Source organism: Piliocolobus tephrosceles, chromosome 11, assembly GCF_002776525.5.
Source record: "Piliocolobus tephrosceles isolate RC106 chromosome 11, ASM277652v3, whole genome shotgun sequence".
NCBI classification, from domain to species: Eukaryota; Metazoa; Chordata; class Mammalia; order Primates; family Cercopithecidae; genus Piliocolobus; species Piliocolobus tephrosceles.
The window spans coordinates 64,061,122-64,081,193 of NC_045444.1; the positions used below are offsets into that span (position 1 = coordinate 64,061,122).

Sequence of the window (20,072 nt, forward strand, 5' to 3'; positions counted from 1 at the left end):
GCTAAAAGTTCCTGGTGGATACCAGGCTAAGAGATATATCAAAGAAAGAATATTTATTATTGTTCTCATTCTGACAAAAGCCTGGACATTGCATACCAAGTGTTTAAATACAAATTTCCCTGTGATTTGTTCTACTTAGAATGGAGGGGCAAGGTCCTTTTTACATTGCAAGGTATTACAGTATAGGAAATAAATTACAACCAAGGGCCACACGGATAACAATTTAAAATGTAATTAAACTCTGTATATTTAAAAGAAAAACAAACATTTCATGTATCTGATTTTAAAATGGAAAAGAAGGATACACTCACAGGCCACGTGGAAGTAAAAAAGAAACAATTGTTTTATGAAAGAGGCCTGTGAGATTTAAAAATTTGATTGTAAAATTAAAAACTGGGAACAAGTACTTATTTTCATGTTATATCAGTTTGATATTAAGGTAAGAAAGGTCATAGAAGGCAAGAAGAGGATTAGGAAAAGAGAAAAGTGAATGAGGAGAAAGAGAGACAGGCAAGATGAAGGATAGGAGGAGGGAGAAGGGGCAAAATGGGGCGGACAAGGAGAAGCCATTACACAAAAGGAACGGCAGGTGTGGGATGTCCAAAATGAAGAAATTAAGAGGACAAGACAAATAAATGGAAAGAGGAGGGGAAACACAGAAAGACAAAGAGAAAAGAGGAGATGTTGAGATAGCCAGCAGTTCAGGGGACTCGGAAGCATGTTAGATAAATGCGTTTAACTATTCCTTTGAGCTTTGGAGCATTAACTGTTGTGATCACTGTCTTTGGAAACGTCATTTAGCTGTTTAACAAAACTGGTCACAGATGACTTTAGAAGAATTGTGGGGGTTAAGTACTTTCCAGGGTAATGGGAGATAATCCAAATAAAAATACCTTGAATCCAAAAACAAACCTGACAATCTTGGAGGACACTTCCTGGAAAGAAGTAGAGAAGTACAGACTAGAAAAACATAAATATTCTGTGCTCTTGGTTCTTCAGGGGAAAGTAGAAGTGGTGGTGGTAGCAGAGCATTTGCTTTCATCAAAGGCTGATTTCTGACTCTTTATATATATTAATGTGTTTCCAGTTCCCACCCTTACATCAGAGAGTTCCCAGCCTGACCTTTTATATTCTCCCTAGCAAATCATACTGCCTTGCCCAAAAGATATCACCACAGTCATTTAAATAAACATATGAAATGCAGAATACATTTTGTTTGCTCCAACATTGCCATTATTAACTACATCATCACCATTGGAGTCATAGTCTTTCTCTCTTGCTCCATCCTTCCAACCTCGTTCATTTCTCTTCTCTAGTGGTAACAGATGAATTGCTTGGTCCCCTGAACCTTCATCTCTCCAACAGTCACAGCCTGGACCATGACAGCCCTGCCCCTGACCACTTGACCAGAGAACCTTTCCTACCCTTATGTATGAGAAAATGTAAGGACCCTTAGCCTACAAGTGCCCTAGCTCGGCATTATTTTATTTATTTATTTTGAGATGGCGTCTCACGCTGTTGCCCAGGCTGGAGTGCAGTGGCACGATCTCGGTTCACTGCAACCTCCGCCCTCTGGGTTCAAGTGATTCTTCTGCCTCAGCCTCCTTGGTAGCTGGGATTACAAGCACCTGCCACCGCGCCTGGCTAATTTTTCTATTTTTAGTAAAGACAGGGTTTCACCATGTTGGCCAGGCTAGTCTTGAACTCCTGAGCTCATGATCCACCCACCTTGGCCTCCCAAAGTGCTGGGATTACAGGCGTGAGCCACCTTGCCTGGCTCCTAGTTCAGCATTATTAGCTAAACCCCCTGGTCCTAATCTGACCTGGTAACCCAGTACTGGTATTTAGGCCACTTACCCTGTGGCTGAATTTTTCATTATATTCCTGATATGGTTTGGCTGTGTCCCCAGCCAAATCTGATTTCGAATTGTAACTCCCACAGTTCCCACATGTTGGGGAAGGAATCCAGTGGGAGGTGATTGAATTATGGGGGCGGATCTTTCCTGTGTTGTTCTCATGATAGTGAAAGAGTCTCACAAGATCTGATGGTATTAAAAATGGGAGTTTCCCTGTGCAAGCTCTCACTTTGCCTGCCACCATCCACATAAGATGTGACTTGCTCCTCCTTGCCTTCCACCAGGATTGTGAGGCCTCCTCAGCCACGTGGAACTGTGAGTCCATTAAGTCTCTTTTTCTTCCCAGTCTTGAGTATATCTTTATCAGCAGCATGAGAACAGACTAATACATTTCCTTTTCCTCATTTATTCATATAACATATAACATTTTTATTGAGTATCTACCTACTATGTGCTAGGTACCATGCCAAACACAGGGAGTGCTACAAAGCCAAGAAAATCATAGCATCTGCCTTCAAGGAGCTCATAGTCTAATGGAGAGAAAGACAGGTGAACCAAAATTAAAGCAACCAAAATTGGAAGAAATAGCAAGAGTCATACAGACAAATTACTACGGAAGTTAGTGGAAAACAGAATGAACTTCCATGGAGAGTTTGCCATTCTCATTATTTATCTTGACAAAGTCATAGTCTAGGCCTCACACCAGTCGGGCTCCATGAGCCTGCATCCAGTGCAGTCACCCAGGGTGCTGTGCCAACAAGAGTCCCCACACCCACCCTTGAAGTTTAATGCACTACAGTCATTATCTTGAAATTCTTAATAATTTTATTTTGGAATTTGTATTTTGTACATGAGGTCTGATGGAGCATGCCTCAGGGGTTCACATACAATCCAGCCTTCTGATAAGTTCTCAGCCTCTGCCTCCTGCCCCAGTTCCATGAGCCCTGCCTTGTCCTACTCAGGGCTGCAACAGGGTCAGTGAACAGAGATACCTGTGTTCTACTGTTGCCCTCCACCTCTAGCAGGGCCCAGGGTATGGGTATGGGGAGAGTCAGTGTCTCTGTGTAGGGCAAAGCCCTGGCCATCCCGGGATGTCCCCACCCCAGGCTGGCAGCACCACAGCATGTTCATTAAGCAACTCTGTGGGGGCCTCCTGCCCACGCCTGATCCAGGTAGCAAGCTTGTTCAGGCACAGAGGTTGTCATCTTTTGGGGCTTGCCCATCTACCATGGGTCAGGTGGCTGCCTGTAGGGGCTGGCCTGGGAAAGGGGAGATTGACTTCCCTGTCCCTAGAAAGACCTGTTTTCATTTTTCACTGAGTCCTATAAATTATGTAGCTGGGTCTGGTCCCAGTTCTTGACCTTGTAACCCTCAGAGCTTAGAGGCAACAATCTCATAAGCAAATTTCCTACCTCCAATGTCCTATTCCCCAGAGTCCTATTCTCTAATCCATTCTGAACAGCAAAAACTAAAACAGGAAGAATCATTTCCCTTTGCCATTCTGATCCCTTTTCCAAAGCCTAACTGGCTTTCCCTCTCAGATTTTGTTATGGGCAGTCAATCACGCACACAAGCACAGGCCTGTGAAAATCATGACCAGCTGGAGAGGACGCTCACCACTTGAAGGCCCTGGACTTTGACAGGATGCAGTGACTGGATCGGACTGGGGCTGGGACCCACTCTGGGTCAGGGTGAAGCTACCTTTGCCAGCCTCCCTGTAGTTGGCTATTGCCACATCCCTGGGTTCTAGAGTCTAGAAAGACAATGAAATACGAGAAGGAAATGTGTGCCACTTCCTGACAGGACAGGAAAATCTCTCATTTCATTTCCCATTTTTCTCTGTCTCTTCCCTCATCTGCTTATGGGCTATTAATGCTGACAGCACCCTTTGAACCCCCGTGTTGAGGCTCAGGAAGGAAAGAATCCTCTCTTGGAGGAGAGTCACCTATCAATCAGGAAGACCTGTGCTGAACCTCAGAGAGTGAGAAGTGAGCTTCCATTGTGTTACTACTATGTGCCACTGAGCTTTGGAAGGGTATCTGAGAAAGCAAATATGGTTTCTTTAAGTAATGATTAGTATATATAGGGAAAAAAATAAAGGAAAACAAAAAGAGAAGAGAAAAATTAGTCATAAGCCCAACACTGAGAGATTACCTCTATCAGTTTTTTGGCATATTGACCTCTTTGACCCCTTTGACCATGCGGTATTCTAATTACTTTTTACTGAGCCCAAACAAAGTGACAAACAGTGTTAAGCACTTTTCAGGTTTAATCTTGACAACCTCTTAAGACAGTAGGTATCATTATCCTCATTTTAGAACTGCAGAAACTAGCAACTAGAGAGGTAAAATATGACACAACCCTTGGATATGATGGAACTGGGAATCGAATTCGGTCTGATTCTGAAAATGATGCACTCCACCATTTCCCTTATGCTTCTGTTGTTATTGTTAAGAAAACTGAGATTCTGTTGAATATACTTTGTTCACTTAATATTCTCTGAGCAATTTCCTATGATTAAATATTCCCTTTTATAATATATCATAATTGATTCATCCAATCCTCTAGTTGGATGTTTGGATTGATAATTGATTATTATTATAAATAATACTACAAGTATTCGTATAGACAAATCTTTGCACATACCCATAAAATTTTTCTTAGCGTGACTGGAATTGTTATATAAGCCATTGTAAATATTCTTTTTTTTTTTTGAGACAGAGTCTCACGCTGTCACCCAGGCTGGAGTGCAATGGTGTGATCTTGGTTTACTGCAACCTCTGCCTCCCAGGTTCAAGTGATTCTCCTGCCTCAGCCTCTCAAGTAGCTGGGACTACAGGTGTGTGCCACCACACTCGGGAAATTTTTTGTATTTTTAGTAGAGGTGAAATTTCACCATGTTGGCCACGCTGGAGAAGTTGTGACTATTCTTAAGGCAGCATACAGTTCTTGCCAAATTATCCTGTATCAGTGGTGGTCAGTGGAGCTAGGCGGTGGGGGCGTGATTTTGTTTCCAGGGATTTGACAATGTCTGGAGACTTTTTAAATTGTCCAGACTAGGCAAGTATCTAGTGGAGAGAGGCCAGGGATGCTACTAAACAACCATCCTACAATGCACAGGTCAGCCTCCCTCCAACAAAGAATTGTCTGTACAAGATGCCAATAATACCCCTGTTGAGAAATCTAACCCACATAATGGACTCATCATCATTATGTGTCACAATGACACACATCATTGTGTGTCAGTCTTGAGACAAAATAAAGGCTATAATAAAGGCTCTTTCACTTACTCAAACATGATCTTCCAAGCATCTACTCTATGCCAGATCCTGTGGTAGGTGCTAAGTTAGAATTCAAGCATGAGGGTGAGATCAATAGGGAAGAGTAAAGAGACGAGGTGGCTCAGAAGCAAAGTTTGACTTCACTTGGTAGTAAGAAAGCATATCGATTCCATTTTATACCTTCATATCTTTCCACCTAATTTTGCATTAAATTATTTCCATGCAATTCTTCATTAAATACATAGCCTCACAAGGTAGTCACAAGAAATGATTAATATTGCTACCTACAGGAATTGTTGATCCTGATCCTTTTTAGGCTTTCTTTTTATATATATATATACTTTAAGTTCTAGGGTACATGTGCACAATGTGCAAGTTTGTTGCATATGTATACATGTGCCATGTTGGTGTGCTGCACCCATTAACTCATCATTTATGTTAGGTATATCTCCTAATGCTATCCCTCCCCCTTCCCCCCCACCCCATGACAGGTCCCAGTGTGTGATATTCCCCTTCCTGTGTCCAGGTGTTCTCATTGTTCAATTCCCACCTATGAGTGAGAACATGTGGTGTTTGGTTTTTTTGTCCTTGAGATAGTTTGCTGAGAATGATGGTTTCCAGCTTCATCCATGTCCCTACAAAGGACATGAACTCATCTTTTCATATGGCTGCAGAGTAGTCCATGGTGTATATATGCCACATTTTCTTAATCCAGTCTATCATTGATGTACATTTGGGTTGGTTCCAAGTCTTTGCTATTGTGAATAGTGCCACAATAAACATACGTGTGCATGTGTCTTTATAGCAGCATGATTTATAATCCTTTGGGTATATACCCAGTAAGGGGATGGCTGGGTCAAATGGTATTTCTAGTTCTAGATCCTTGAGGAATCGCCACACTGTCTTCCACAATGTTTGAACTAGTTTACAGTCCCACCAACAGTGTAAAAGTGTTCCTATTTCTCCACATCCTCTCCAGCAACTGTTGTTTTCTGACTTTTTAATGATTGCCATTCTAACTGACGTGAGATGGTATCTCATTGTGGTTTTGATTTGCAGTTCTCTGATGGCCAGTAATGATGAGCATTTTTTCATGTGTCTGTTGGCTGCATAATTGTCTACTTTTGAGAAGTGTCTGTCCATATCCTTTGCCCACTTTTTGATGGGGTTGTTTGTTTTTTTCTTGTCAATCTGTTTGAGTTCTTTGTAGATTCTGGATATTAGCCCTTTGTCAGATAAGTAGATTGCAAAAATTTGGGTTGCCTGTTCACTCTGATGGTAGGTTCTTTTGCTGTGCAGAAGCTCTTTAGTTTAATTAGATCCCATTTGTCAATTTTGGCTTTTGTTGCCATTGCTTTTGGTGTTTTAGACATGAAGTCCTTGACCATGACTATGTCCTGAATGGTATTGCCCTGGGTTTCTTCGAGGGTTTTTTATGGTTTTAGGTCTAACATTTAAGTCTTTAATCCATCTTGAATTAATTTTTGTATAAGGTGTAAGGAACAGATCCAGTTTCAGCTTTCTACATATGCTAGCCAGTTTTCCCAGCACCATTTATTAAATAGGGAATGCTTTCCCCATGTCTTATTTTTGTCAGGTTTGTCAAAGATCAGATGGTTGTAGATGTGTGGTATTATTTCTGAGGGTTCTATTCTGTTCCATTGGTCTGTATCTCTGTTTTGGTACCAGTACCATGCTGTTTTGGTTACTGTAGCCTTGTAGTATAGTTTGAAGTCAGGTAGCATGATGCCTCCAGCTTTCTTTTGGCTTAGGATTGTCTTCGCAAAGTGGGGTCTTTTTTGGTTCCATATGAACTTTAAAGTAGTTTTTTCCAATTCTGTGAAGAAAGTCATTGGTAGCTTGATGGGGATGGCATTGAATCTATAAATTACCTTGGGCAGTATGGCCATTTTCATGATATTGATTCTTCCTATCCATAAGCGTGGAATGTTCTTCCATTTGTTTGTGTTCTCTTTTATTTCATTGAGCAGTGGTTTGTCGTTCTCCTTGAAGAGGTCCTTCACATCCCTTGTAAGTTGGATTCCTAGGTATTTTATACTCTTTGAAGCAATTGTGAATGGGAGTTCACTCATGATTTGGCTCTCTATTTGTCTGTTATTGGTTTATAAGAATGACTGTGATTTTTGCACATTGATGTTGTATCCTGAGACTTCGCTGAAGTTGCTTATCAACTTAAGGAGATTTTGGGCTGAGACGATGGGGTTTTCTAAATATACAATCATGTCATCTGCAAACAGGACAATTTGACTTCCTCTTTTCCTAATTGAATACCCTTTCTGTCTTTCTCCTGCCTGATTGCCCTTGCCAGAACTTCCAACACTATGTTGAATAGGAGTGGCAAGAGAGGGCATCCCTGTCTTGTGCCAGTTTTCAAAGGGAATGTTTCCAGTTTTTGCCCATTCAGTATGATATTGGCTGTGGGTTTGTCATAAATAGCTCTTGTTATTTTGAGATACATCCCATCAATACCTAGTTTATTGAGAGTTTTTAGCATGAAGGGCTGATGAATTTTGTCAAAGGCCTTTTCTGCATCTATTGAGATAATCGTGTGTTTTTTGTCTTTGGTTCTGTTTATATGCTGGATTATGTTTATTGATTTACGTGTGTTGAACCAGCCTTGCATCCCAGGGATGAAGCCCACTTGATCATGGTGGATAAGCTTTTTGACGTGCTGCTGGATTCGGTTTGCCAGTATTTTATTGAGGATTTCTGCATTGATGTTCATCAGGGATATTGGTCTAAAATTCTCTTTTTTTGTTGTGTCTCTGTCAGGCTTTGGTATCAGGATGACGCTGGCCTCATAAAATGAGTTAGGGAGGATTCCCTCTTTTCCTATTGATTGGAATAGTTTCAGAAGGAATGGTACCAGCTCCTCCTTGTACCTCTGGTAGAATTCGGCTGTGAATCCATCTGGTCCTGGACCTTTTTTTGTTGGTAGGCTATTAATTATTGCCTCCATTTCAGAGCCTACTATTGGTCTATTCAGGGATTCAACTTCTTCCTGGTTTAGTCTTGGGTCTTGGGAGGGTGTATGTGTCCAGGAATTTATCCATTTCTTCTAGATTTTCTATTTTATTTGAGCAGAGGTGTTTCTAGTATTATCTGATGGTAGTTTGTATTTCTGTGGGATCAGTGGTGATATCCCCTTTATCATTTTTTAATTGTGTCTATTTGAATCTTCTCTCTTTTCTTCTTTATTAGTCTTGCTAGCCGTCTATCAATTTTGTTGATCTTTTAAAAAAAACCAGCTCCTGGATTCATTGATTTTTTTTTTTTTTTTTAGACAGAGTCTCACTCTGCCACCCAGGCTGGAGTGCAGTGGCGTGATCTCGGCTCACTGCAAGCTCCACCTCCAGAGTTCACGCCATTATCCTACCTCAGCCTCCTGAGTAGCTGGAACTACAGGCACCCGCCACTATGCCCAGCTAATTTTTTTGTATTTTTAGTAGACACGGTGTTTCACTGTGTTAGCCAGGATGGTCTCTATCTCCTGAGCTCATGATCCGCCCACCTCGGCCTCCCAAAGTGCTGGGATTACAGGCGTGAGCCACCACACCTGGCCTCATTGATTTTTTTGAAGGGTTTTTTGTGTCTCTATCTCCTTCAGTTCTGCTCTGATCTTAGTTATTTCTTGCCTTCTGCTAGCTTTTGAATGTGTTTGCTCTTGCTTCTCTGGTTCTTTAGTTGTGACGTTAGGGTGTCAATTTTAGATCTCTCCTGCTTTCTCTTGTGGGCATTTAGTGCTATAAATTTCCCTCTACACACTGCTTTAAATGTGTCCCAGAGATTCTGGTACGTTGTGTCTTTGTTCCCATTGGTTTCAAAGAACATCTTTATTTCTGCTTTCATTTCGTTATGTACCCAGGAGTCATTCAGGAGCAGATTGTTCAGTTTCCATGTAGTTGAGCAGTTTTGAGTGAGTTTCTTAATCCTGAGTTCTAGTTTGATTGCACTGTGGTCTGAGAGACAGTTTGTTATAAGTTCTGTTCTTTTACATTTGGTAAGGAGTGCTTTACTTCCAAATATGTAGTCAATTTTGGAATAAGTGCAATGTGGTTCTAAGAGGAATGTTTATTCCGTTGATTTGGCAGGGAGAGTTCTGTAGATGTCTGTTAGGTCTGCTTGGTGCAGAGCTTAGTTCAATTCCTGAATATCCTTGTTAACTTTCTGTCATGTTAATCTGTCTAATGTTGACAGTGGGGTGCTAAAGTCTCCCATTATTATGGTGTGGTAGTCTAAGTCTCTTTGTAGGTCTCTAAGGACTTGCTTTATGAATCTGGGTACTCCTGCATTGGGTGCGTATATATTTAGGATAGTTAGCTCTTCTTGTTGAATTGATCCCTTTACCATTATGTAATGTCTCCTCTTTGTCTCTTTTGATCTTTGTTGGTTTAAAGTCTGTTTTATCAGAGACTAGGATTGCAACCCCGGCCTTTTTTTGTTTTCCATTTGCTTGGTAGATCTTCCTCCATCCCTTTATTTTGAGCCTATGTGTGTCTCTGCACATGAGATGGGTCTCCTGAATACAGCAGACTGCTGGGTCTTGACTCTATCCAATTTGCCAGTCTGTGTCTTTTAACTTACCTTTAATTTACATTTAAGGTTAATATTGTTATGTGTGAATTTGATCCTGTCATTATGATGTTAGCTGGTTATTTTGCTCTTTAGTTGATGCAGTTTCTTCCTAGCATCGATGGTCTTTACATTTTGGCATGTTTTTGCAGTGGCTGGTACTGGTTGTTCCTTTCCATGTTTAGTGCTTCCTTCAGGAGCTCTTGTAGGGCAGGCCTGGTGGTGACAAAATCTCTCACCATTTGCTTATCTGTAAAGGATTTTATTTCTCCTTCACTTATGAAGCTTAGTTTGGCTGGATATGAAATTCTGGGTTGAAAATTCTTTTCTTTAAGAATATTGAATATTGGCCCCCACTCTCTTCCGGCTTGTAGAGTTTCTGCCGAGGGATCTGCTGTTAGTCTGATGGGCTTCCCTTTGTGGGTAACCTGACTTTTCTCTCTGGCTGCCCTTAACATTGTTTCCTTCATTTCAACTTTGGTGAATCTGACAATTATATGTCTTGGAGATGATCTTCTCGAGGAGTATCTTTGTGGCATTCTCTGTATTTCCTGAATTTGAATTTTGGCCTGCCTTGCTAGGTTCGGGAAGTTCTCCTGGATAATATCCTGCAGAGTGTTTTCCAACTTGGTTCCATTCTCCCTGTCACTTTCAGGTACAGCAATCAGACATAGATTTGGTCTTTTCACATTGTCCCATATTTCTTGGAGGCTTTGTTTGTTTCTTTTTACTCTAAACTTCTCGCTTCATTTCATTCATTTGATCTATTTCTGAAGAACAAAATTAGTTTTTTCTTCAACAGAAACCCAAAGTCTTAAGTATGAAACATTCTTATAGTGATAGTAGCTCTTCTTTCCCCAGCTGATCTTTTTGTTCTTTAATTTAACGTAGTGAATAATCTTAATTTAGTTAAATCAGAGGTAGAAAAATATTTTCCTGCCCTTTATATTTTAAAGCTCCTTTCTGTCTATTCACAGCAGGCATGAGTAAAAGAAAGGACTAAATCAGAGGATGTTCCTTTTGTTCATTCTTTTTTAAAATGAATGGCAAAGGAGAGAGGGGAGAGATGCCTCAGCTTCCAGCTGTTCATCTCCCTGCTTGGTTAATTCATGGCACATTCACTACCACTGTTTCCTCTCCTCTTTGCTTCTCTGCATGATAATCTTAGGGTTATGATAAAAAGGAGTTGTTATGGCTAGGGCTGCCTTGGGCTTTCAAAGCCAGTGCTCAAAGATGGGGAAGTGACAGAAGAATATGACTCCAGTCTCATATCTGAAGACAGAAAAAAAAAAAAAGCAGCAGCAGCAGCTACCTTGGCAGTTGCACAGAGTAACAGTGTGCGCACCCTCTCACTTGGTGGTTTTCTGGAAGCAAAAGGAAGAAGAGGCTAACAGGGAAGTGTGAGTAGCCATAAAGGTGGCTATTAGAGAGAGGGGATAGAGCTTCACTTTTCCAGAGGACTTTATTCAGAAAAGAACAAAAATCTGGGCTTGTTTCTTTAGCAGCCCTGGATAATCTTTCCCACAGTGTTCCAAGCCTGTAATTCTTAATGCCATTACAGCTGTTATTAAAACTTTAAATATGTAATCATGCCTATTAAGTTGCCAAATACCCATAAAAACTGTTAGCTCATTAAACTGTGCACAGCCATTTAAATGAAAAAGGAGTATCATCTAATTTTTTAATTGAAAAATGTAAAGGTTGAAACATTCGGGTAATCTGATAAAGTAGTACATGCAACATAAATGCAAAAAAGATCATGCTAGTATTAAAAGTATCATCATTTCCAAACATGAAAACATAAAGAAAGTCTATCTGTTGTATAAGGAATCAACACATCTAAAATAAAATTGTCATAGATACACTTGCCTACTAAATTATTAGATCTTGATTACAAGCATGAGATTTAGTATTCATTTATTCTTTAATGCCAGCAGCTAGAATTGATTTAGTTTACAAGTGTTTGAGCCAAATACCATCTCTTTTTTTAATTTTTAATATTTTGACAATAAAACTACAAATTATCAACTTGGAGATTTCATATGGGGATTTATTTCACAGAGACCCAATGTATACTTTTGAAATTGCATTTTGTACTAGAAAAATAGGCATGTTGATCAATTGTATCAAGAAATTTAACATATCTGTGTTCATCAAAGGTAGAATATTTATTATGGCCTCTTAATCCTGACAGCATAATATTCATTTAAAGCATTTGATCTCTTTACATTTTAATCATTTCTTGTGTTTAAGGGATTACATATGTGTGGTACTGTGTTAAAAAGTACCTGGGATTTGTTTTAATGGGGTATGGTAAAGCAAACACAGAAATGACTGTCATGAAGAAAGTTCATACTCACAGACCCTAGAAACAGGAAGCATGGCACACTGTGTAGGGCCACATAGGGAAGGGCCAGGGTCAGTCCAGAGGCAGAAGTTGGGGCAGAGCATGGCACAGAACCTTTACTAGGGTCTTCAGGGAAGGATGGTTGAGACAGGGTATACCTACCCTGAGTATACTAAGTAAGTTTAGGATTGGCTAGTTTGAATAATTTTGGCAAACTGTGGGCTATAGGAGTCGTCTTTAGTTGTTGGGTACCTGGCCCTGGGTGATTTAGGGCAAGGAGAATATTGTCTGAGTGTATGAGAGTTTGATAAAGGAGACAGGGGAGTGGGCTCTGGATAGGCTGATTCATATATCAAAGATACCCTCAAAAGGGAGTTCTTCACTCTCTCTAGAAATTAGTTAGCCCTGGGAGGGGCAGTCTCTCCAGGGTCGTAGGCCTCAAATGCTAGAACATCAAGAATACAGAAAATTTGGAAATATAGTCAATACAGGTACTACTACATTTTAGATCAAAACTCTCCTATTATGTTCAAAGTCCTTTCCAAAGACAACACTGTGAATAAAGCCTTCTGGACTGTGTATTTTAAAACATTAATAAGGCCTTACATTTCTGACTTTATCCATTTGAAAATGCTTTTCCATTATCTCATTGCAATCTAATGATTAGATTTGATGATTAGAGGCTTACAAAATACTATGGGGCAGACATGTCTGAACATATTATCCCTATATTATAGCTAAAAAACTAAGGCAGAAACGGGAATAGAACCACAATTCCTGACTGTAAATCTACAGCATATTCTGTCACACTCTGATGCCTTTTACTGTTTAACAATGTTATTAGTAACCTAAGAATTAAATTGTCAGGCAAATGGATTTAACGAGGTTGTACAGAGAACAGGTTCCACAAACTAGACCAAAGTCACCTCTTCTCTGTAAGTGTGTTTGGCCAAGGTTACCTTTTATGGAGTGTCTTTGGGGATACAGAATCTCACAAATAAACAGAATAACTTGAAGAGAATAAGCGAGTCAGCTCCCTCACTTACCAATGGAGTCACTTTAAGCAAATTACTTAAACTGTCCAAGCCTCGGTTTCTCCTTTTGTAAAAAGGGGGTGGTCATAGTTACCTCAGGGGATTTTTGAGAGGATTAAAAGAGACAAAGCTTGCTAATGAGCTGTCTGACTCAGAGTTAGTACTCTATAGATGAAGTTACTATTCATCCACAGTGAAGCTTCCCTCTACCTTCTGTTATTACGTTAAAAAAAAAAAAAAAAAGCAGACACCCTACTGGGCTCAGTGGCACACATTTATAGTCCCAGCTACTCATGTGGCTGAGGTGGGAGGATTACTTGAGCCCAGGAGTTTTAATTCAGCCTGGGCAACATAGTAAGATCGTGTCTCTAAAATAAAAGAAAAAAATAGACACCCTAAAGAGGTATCTCATAGGTTTCCCCTTTTTTTTCCCTTCAGGTAAAGAAGATTTCTTGTCCTGAATTTGCAACAGCCTTTAAGCTATATTTTACGATAGGAAACATAATTTGTCATTAATATGTGAAACCACTGTTCAGTCAAAACCAACCAATTAATAAAAAAAATCCTTAGGAATTATAAAAAGTATATTTTTTAAAGCCAGAAAATCTTCTTTACTATTTTAAGCCAAATAAATAAACAAATATAGCCTCAATACCTATAAATGACCAGGAACTGAAACTTCTCCTAAAATATTAGTGACTTAACGCACTCTTTTATGATTAAACTGCTTTTATCTGATTCAAATTTCACTTTCCAAAAGAATGTGGCTATATTGCAAAATACTACCCTTAAAATAAGCAGCAAGCAATGTACCTCAAGGATCTTGTTGACTTTTCTATAAAACAACTCAAAGCTGTTTCAGAGGAAAGTTTGTATGACTCTTCAACGCTGTATTCAATATGAAACCCTAACTTCCAAATTAAGCCAGCGTTGTCAATAAACAGGTGACCCAAACCTCATGAACCAAAATAAATTGGTCAGATTAGTAAACATTTAGTTTATGGGTTGGGAAAAAAATTTAGTTAACCTTAAATTACCTTTTCATGATTCTGTAGAAACTGTGCCTTTCTGTAATCTATCCTCATGTACAAAGCAGCAAATGCAATTTGTCCTTGTGTTTATCACAATCATGCGTCTGTCAGGAAGAGAGGCTGAAATAGCAGAGTTTCCTACTTCAAACACAAAATCAACTCTGGTTCTGGGCTAGTGAGCATGTTTGTGGGCTTGGGGGAATTTTTTTAAACACTGTGCAAAGCTGGAATAAGATTTCATGAAACTCCTTTTTTATATTATCAGTGTTGGAGTAGGATCAACATCTGCCTTTTTAGACAAATCTCAGCAACTCAATCACATGAGTGTAGACCATATCTATCAGCACTGGCTCATCAGGGAACGAAGCACTCTCATCGCTGAATTTTCTAGACACCTAAAATTAATTCCTTCTGAGGCAAACACTTTCAATGTGATTATTTCAATGGAGATTATTCCAAAAAGAAAACTGAAATTCAATGAAGTATTAAATATCTTTATTCATATTTTTAGAAAATATATATAATAAATATATATCAGCATATTACAATGCATTCTTAAATACAACTTTATGTATATTTTTTGGGTTGTTTTCCAACTCCTCTCTTTAAGGATAAGGCACTCAGCTCTCCCTTCTCATATAATGAGAAGGCAAGCAGGTTTTAAATGAGCAAAGATGGAGAAGAAGCAGTCCTGGCAGAAAGTATGCAAAATACAGGAATAGAAAAGCACTATCTGGGCATTGAAAACAGCCTGTAATTTAATTAGGATGGTGCTGAGGCCACATGAAGGGCTGCAGTAGACAAAGTTGGATGAAGATTGAACTTCTCTACCTTTGACTCCATATGACTCAGATTCAGGGCCCGTTTCATGAGCATGTGACCAGTGCAGTGGCTGAAAGACCCCTGCTTGAGGTTTAATGCTATGCTGTGTGAGATTGTTAATACTTTTTATTATTGAATTTGTGCTTTGTAAGCAAAATCCAATGGAACAATGGAGTAAGAGCCCCAGAGTCCAGAACCTTGGTTCACATACAGTCTCCCCTCCCACTGCCTGCCCAGAACTGGTTTTTGGCCACCTGATCCCTGCTCCATGGTGTCCCAGGCCCCATTCATCCTCCCCAGTCTCATGCCTGCCCTTAGCAACCAGGTCACATCGGTCAAGGGAAAGGCCCACATCCCATGTCTGCCATTGCAGTCTGCTCTTAGATGGGGTCTGGGGAGGGTGTGGAGAGGGGCAGGTGCATGCCCCACACCTCCTCGGGGAAGAGAAAGGATGTGGCCCTCCTCACCCAGAGCTAGCAGCAGCATGGCACCTCTGGCAGGCAATTCAGCGGGGGCCCCTTGCCCACCCTCAATCCAGATACTAAGAATGCCCCAGCCTGGAGATTGCAATCCCTTCAGACTCTCAGACAGGAGGTTGCTATGAACGGGGAGACAGATTCTTAGGACGTGGGGACTGACTTCTTTAACCCCAGCCAGAGTCCTGCTTTATCATCTTGCACCAGGCTCCACAAATTATGTAGCTGGCCCTACTTAGAATCTTCCCCTTAACCCAGTTTCTCTCCCTCTTCTGGATAAAGGCATCACACTTCCTCATATCTCCTGGGTTTAGAATCTGAGTCATCATTGCCCTCCCTCCCTCCTTTCCCAAATCCACACCCGCAGGCCACTTCCCATCTGTCTCCTTCTGCCCATTCCCACTGTTCCTGCTTGAGTTTAATTGTTCATCATGGCTCCACCAGACCATGACAGTAGACTCCTAATTATTTCCACAGCTTTGAGCCTCTCCTTGTTCAATCCATTCAGCTGCTGCCACCAGGTTACCCAAAACACCACTTTGATCATGCTAAGATGTTTTTAATGGCTCCCTGTGGCCTACTCTTGGTAAAGTTTGAACTCTTTAGCTAGGTGTTCAAAGTCCTTCCTTCTTTTGTCCTCACCTTACTTTTGCAAATCATTCTATGACAACAGAATGTCATAGATATGCAACATGCAATATTTTGGCCAAATTAAACCACTCACTCTCCCTTATACTTATTTGGTGCTCGGTCATCACTGTGTCTCCGTTGAAGCTATTTTGTTGGACTTGGATCACTTCTCCCTACTCCACAACTATCTCTAACTGGAAAACCTAATCCTATTTATAGCTCAAATGGTGCCTCCTCCATGAAGTCTTTCATTACGAGCCCAGTCACAAAGTGACTCCATACTCATCCAAGACTAACATGATTTAGTTTGTACAGCTTGGTACTATTTTTTGGTGGACAGCACATGGCTCTCTACTGTACCCGTGGAGAGCGGAAGTATATCCTGTCCTTTGTACACCCATAGGTCCTCTACCCAAGGCCTTGGGGATAATGGGCTCTCTCTGTGCATGTTTGTTGGAACTAATGAATAAACGAAGTTGTTGTGTAAACAGATCTTCTGAAAGGCAGGCACACCTGTAACCCTTCAGCATCATCCCCTTTCCTCCTCTCAGTTCATCTAACAAAACATCCTGCTGCTTTTCACACCCAAACCCAACAAACACCTGTACTATCATTATCAACACTGACAAAAATTCACCTCACGATTTTTATGAATGTTTAAAGTGCTATATTCTGAATGCTTAGAATAATCTCAAAGAGAACACCTGTCACTTGAATGCTCTTATTTTCAACCTCTTGAGGGCAATTTTTTCATTACTATATTAATGTGGGCTGTTAAATAACTTATAACTATCTGGGGGAAAGGTAAACTGCAGTCACTATGATCTGGACTGGATACCTAAAAACGAATGGTTTTTTTTTTCCACTTACAATTTATTTTTTTCCTAATTTCAAGTCTGTCTTTTAGGACTAATTGAGGAGAGTAATGCAAAATAATGAAATAAACTGAGGGATTTGGGGCTGTCAGAACTTCTATTCAATTTTAGCATTTCATTAAATATTCTACCCTTGACTTCAGAATGCCATGCTTATCATTATAATTTTGTCTCTTCAATGCCTTTCTCTTGCCCATTCTCTTGCCCATATTAGGAACCCCCAAGAGTATCACCAATGTAATTATCAAATGATTAAATTTGGAAACTCTGTGTGATTAAAAAAAATTCTTACCTCCTGAAGAAAAAAATACACTGTCTGAAGCTGAGAAGAAACACCTTAAAAATATAGTAGTTAACAAAGAATCAGGAAGGATAGTTACATATTTAAATAGAAACTTCAAGATGCTTGCATATATGGTACAAATTAAAACTTCATGACAAAAGAACATGTATTTGGAAAGTTGTCAGTTTCATTAAGAGACATCTGCAACACCAGGAAATGGAAAGGATGGAGGAAAATGCTAGCACTGGGGAAGGATGCAACATTTTTCCCTATGACAACCCTATAAAAAGTTTATATTGCATGTCTTACTAAGAGGAACAAAGTGCAGAACTTTTCATAGGCTAGGATATGGTGTTACCAACCACATTTAGGGACATTTTAAGTAGAGAATGGAAGGATAGATATTTTCATGTTCCTTGAATGTAAACCTGGTTCTAAAATACTTAATTTAAGGGTGGAGCATGGAAAAGATTAAGCTGGTCAAAACATGCTGACTTCACATCTCAGTTCCAGATAAGGAGAAAAACAATGGAAAATAAGGTAAACAGAAAGAAAAAGAATATTAGCAAACTAGATATCATCGTTATCTTCATAAACTGTTACCATTTCCTGGGTAATTGCCATGTACCAGATATTATTTTAGGGGCTTTGATACAATATCTCATTTTATTGAGATAAACAAAAATAATCTTTGCTAGGTAGATATTATTGTTCCCATTTTATGGATGAGGAAATTGAGGCTGTGAGAGATTAAGAAATTCTCCCAAGGTCACAGCATTGGTGACTGTAGTGCACCATAATAAAGAAAAAAAAGGAGCTTTATCAAAGAGTAGCATAAGTAAAATGAAGCAAACTACACCAAGTTAAAAATACAGAGATACATAAAAGAAGCCAATGGAAAAAGAAAAGAGAAATTTTCTAACCAGTTAGAAATGAAAGCAAGGTAAACCAAGGGTAAATTCCCAACCCATATAGCACCTTTCCCCTACCTGCCTTTCGCCAGGCCTCCCAACAACCCAGTCCCCTTTTGCGGCCATCATTACTATTCTGGGGGGAAAAGAAAAAAAAAAAAAACCAAAAACTCCTCTTTCCCAATGTCAGTTTCCAAAAATATTAAGACACTCGGCAGAGTAAGGGTAGAGCCCACAGGAAGTAGCAGCTGCTGAAAACCTGCTTTCCCCTGCCTGTGATGACACCTACAGCCACAATTCTAGACAGCAGCAAGACAAGTTAACTGTTGAAGAGACTGAGAATTATGCTCTTAAAGAAAGGACAGTATGAAATAAAAGTTAGGGCCTGAATGAAGACGTTAAGAAATAAAAGCTACAGAAATGGGAGAAAATCAATTGGGGATGAATTTTAAAAGTAAGGGCAATAAAGAGAAAAGGCTGCAACCCCAGGCTAGAATAAGTATCATTGAACTAGGAAGGGATTTTTCTTTAGCCCAAGCATACAATAAGGATGTGGGAGAAAAAAATTGGGAAGAAGAAAATTTGTGATTGTTTTATTTCTCTAGAAATATAATTTGTGAAAAAATTTTTATGGAATCTTCAACATATGAATTATTAAATGCTTGTATTTCTTCTCATAGCTTTCTAGGATTGTAGAGAAATAAACACTTGTTGAAAACCATTCATTATTGTTTCACCTACACCTTTTAAAGTTTTCAAGAAAGATAAAATGAATAATGCACTTAGTCTACAATAAAAGGTTAACAAAAATGGCATTTTGACAAACATCCTTTAATATTAAAGTGTTAGGTTGGCAGACATCCCACAAAAATATGAAACTTGGCTTTAGTATAAGTTAGTCAATTTTCTATGTAAAATTATCAATTTTCAGATGAAATAGATAAAATTTTACCTTTAGTGTCCTTCCCACTCTTTTTGCTATTCTCAGCAACAGCAATTAAACTCCAGAGAAACATGTAGCTCCCTGAGACCACTGGAAGAAGTACTCCCTAGATGACTATAAAACTTTCCTAACCAGGGATGAGAACTTTTAATTCTTATGAACCCTGAAGAAGTCTCATAGAAAATAATATCCAGTTTAATCAGATTCAGTGAATAAATACTGAAGAAATTAGAACGGACTAGTTTTCAGATCCAGCATCTAATATCAAGTTCAAAACGCTGTGAAAATGAAAGGCTCAGAAAACCCAGATGAGAGCATGTTGGGTTTCCTTTTCCACTTGAAACTAACATGTTTACCCTGCTGATGGTTTTGGAGTTGCTAAACAATTATCAATATTTTTTGTTTGTTTCATAAATTAAAAACCTACTTGCTCAGTCCTATCAAAGCTGACTACAGATAATGCTATATTCAAGCCTAAAGATAACTAGCCCCTCTATCTGTCCAATCTTTCTAACTCAACAACAGAAACAGTTAAAATAGATACTAAGAAGGCACAAATGGGTCACAGGCCCATTTTCCCCCTGACATTCCTCTTCTCTTCCTCTTTTCCCTACCTTACAACCTGTGCAACTCTAATCTAGAGAAGGGAACAGGGAAGTAGTTAAGCACTTTGTTGCCTTTCCAATATTGAATTAGAGAATGAACATGCATTATCGTCCCCAAAAGACATCAAAGACACCAAAATGCCCATCTTAACACTGGAATTCTGGAGCACACATCTTTTTCTAGCAACTCACAAACGCATACGAAAACCACACATTGATATCTTAAAGAGCAGAGGAGGGAGCTGTGGATGCCAGATCAGCCAAAGTGTCAAAGTGTTAAAGACAAAAGTGTCTTGACAGAGAAACACGTGGTGTTATTGGGTGATGTATGAATTTCCCACAAGCCACTGGGTGTTAAGAAAGGACCAACACATCAAAGATGCTG

The 20,072-nt window shown here is 39.6% G+C and overlaps 1 protein-coding gene across 2 annotated transcripts in view; it reads right to left on the minus strand.

Annotated features, from left to right (window-relative positions):
* PDE11A (phosphodiesterase 11A) overlaps positions 1-20,072 on the minus strand; it is a 514,093-nt gene that overhangs the window by 459,790 nt on the left and 34,231 nt on the right. The window lies entirely within an intron of this gene.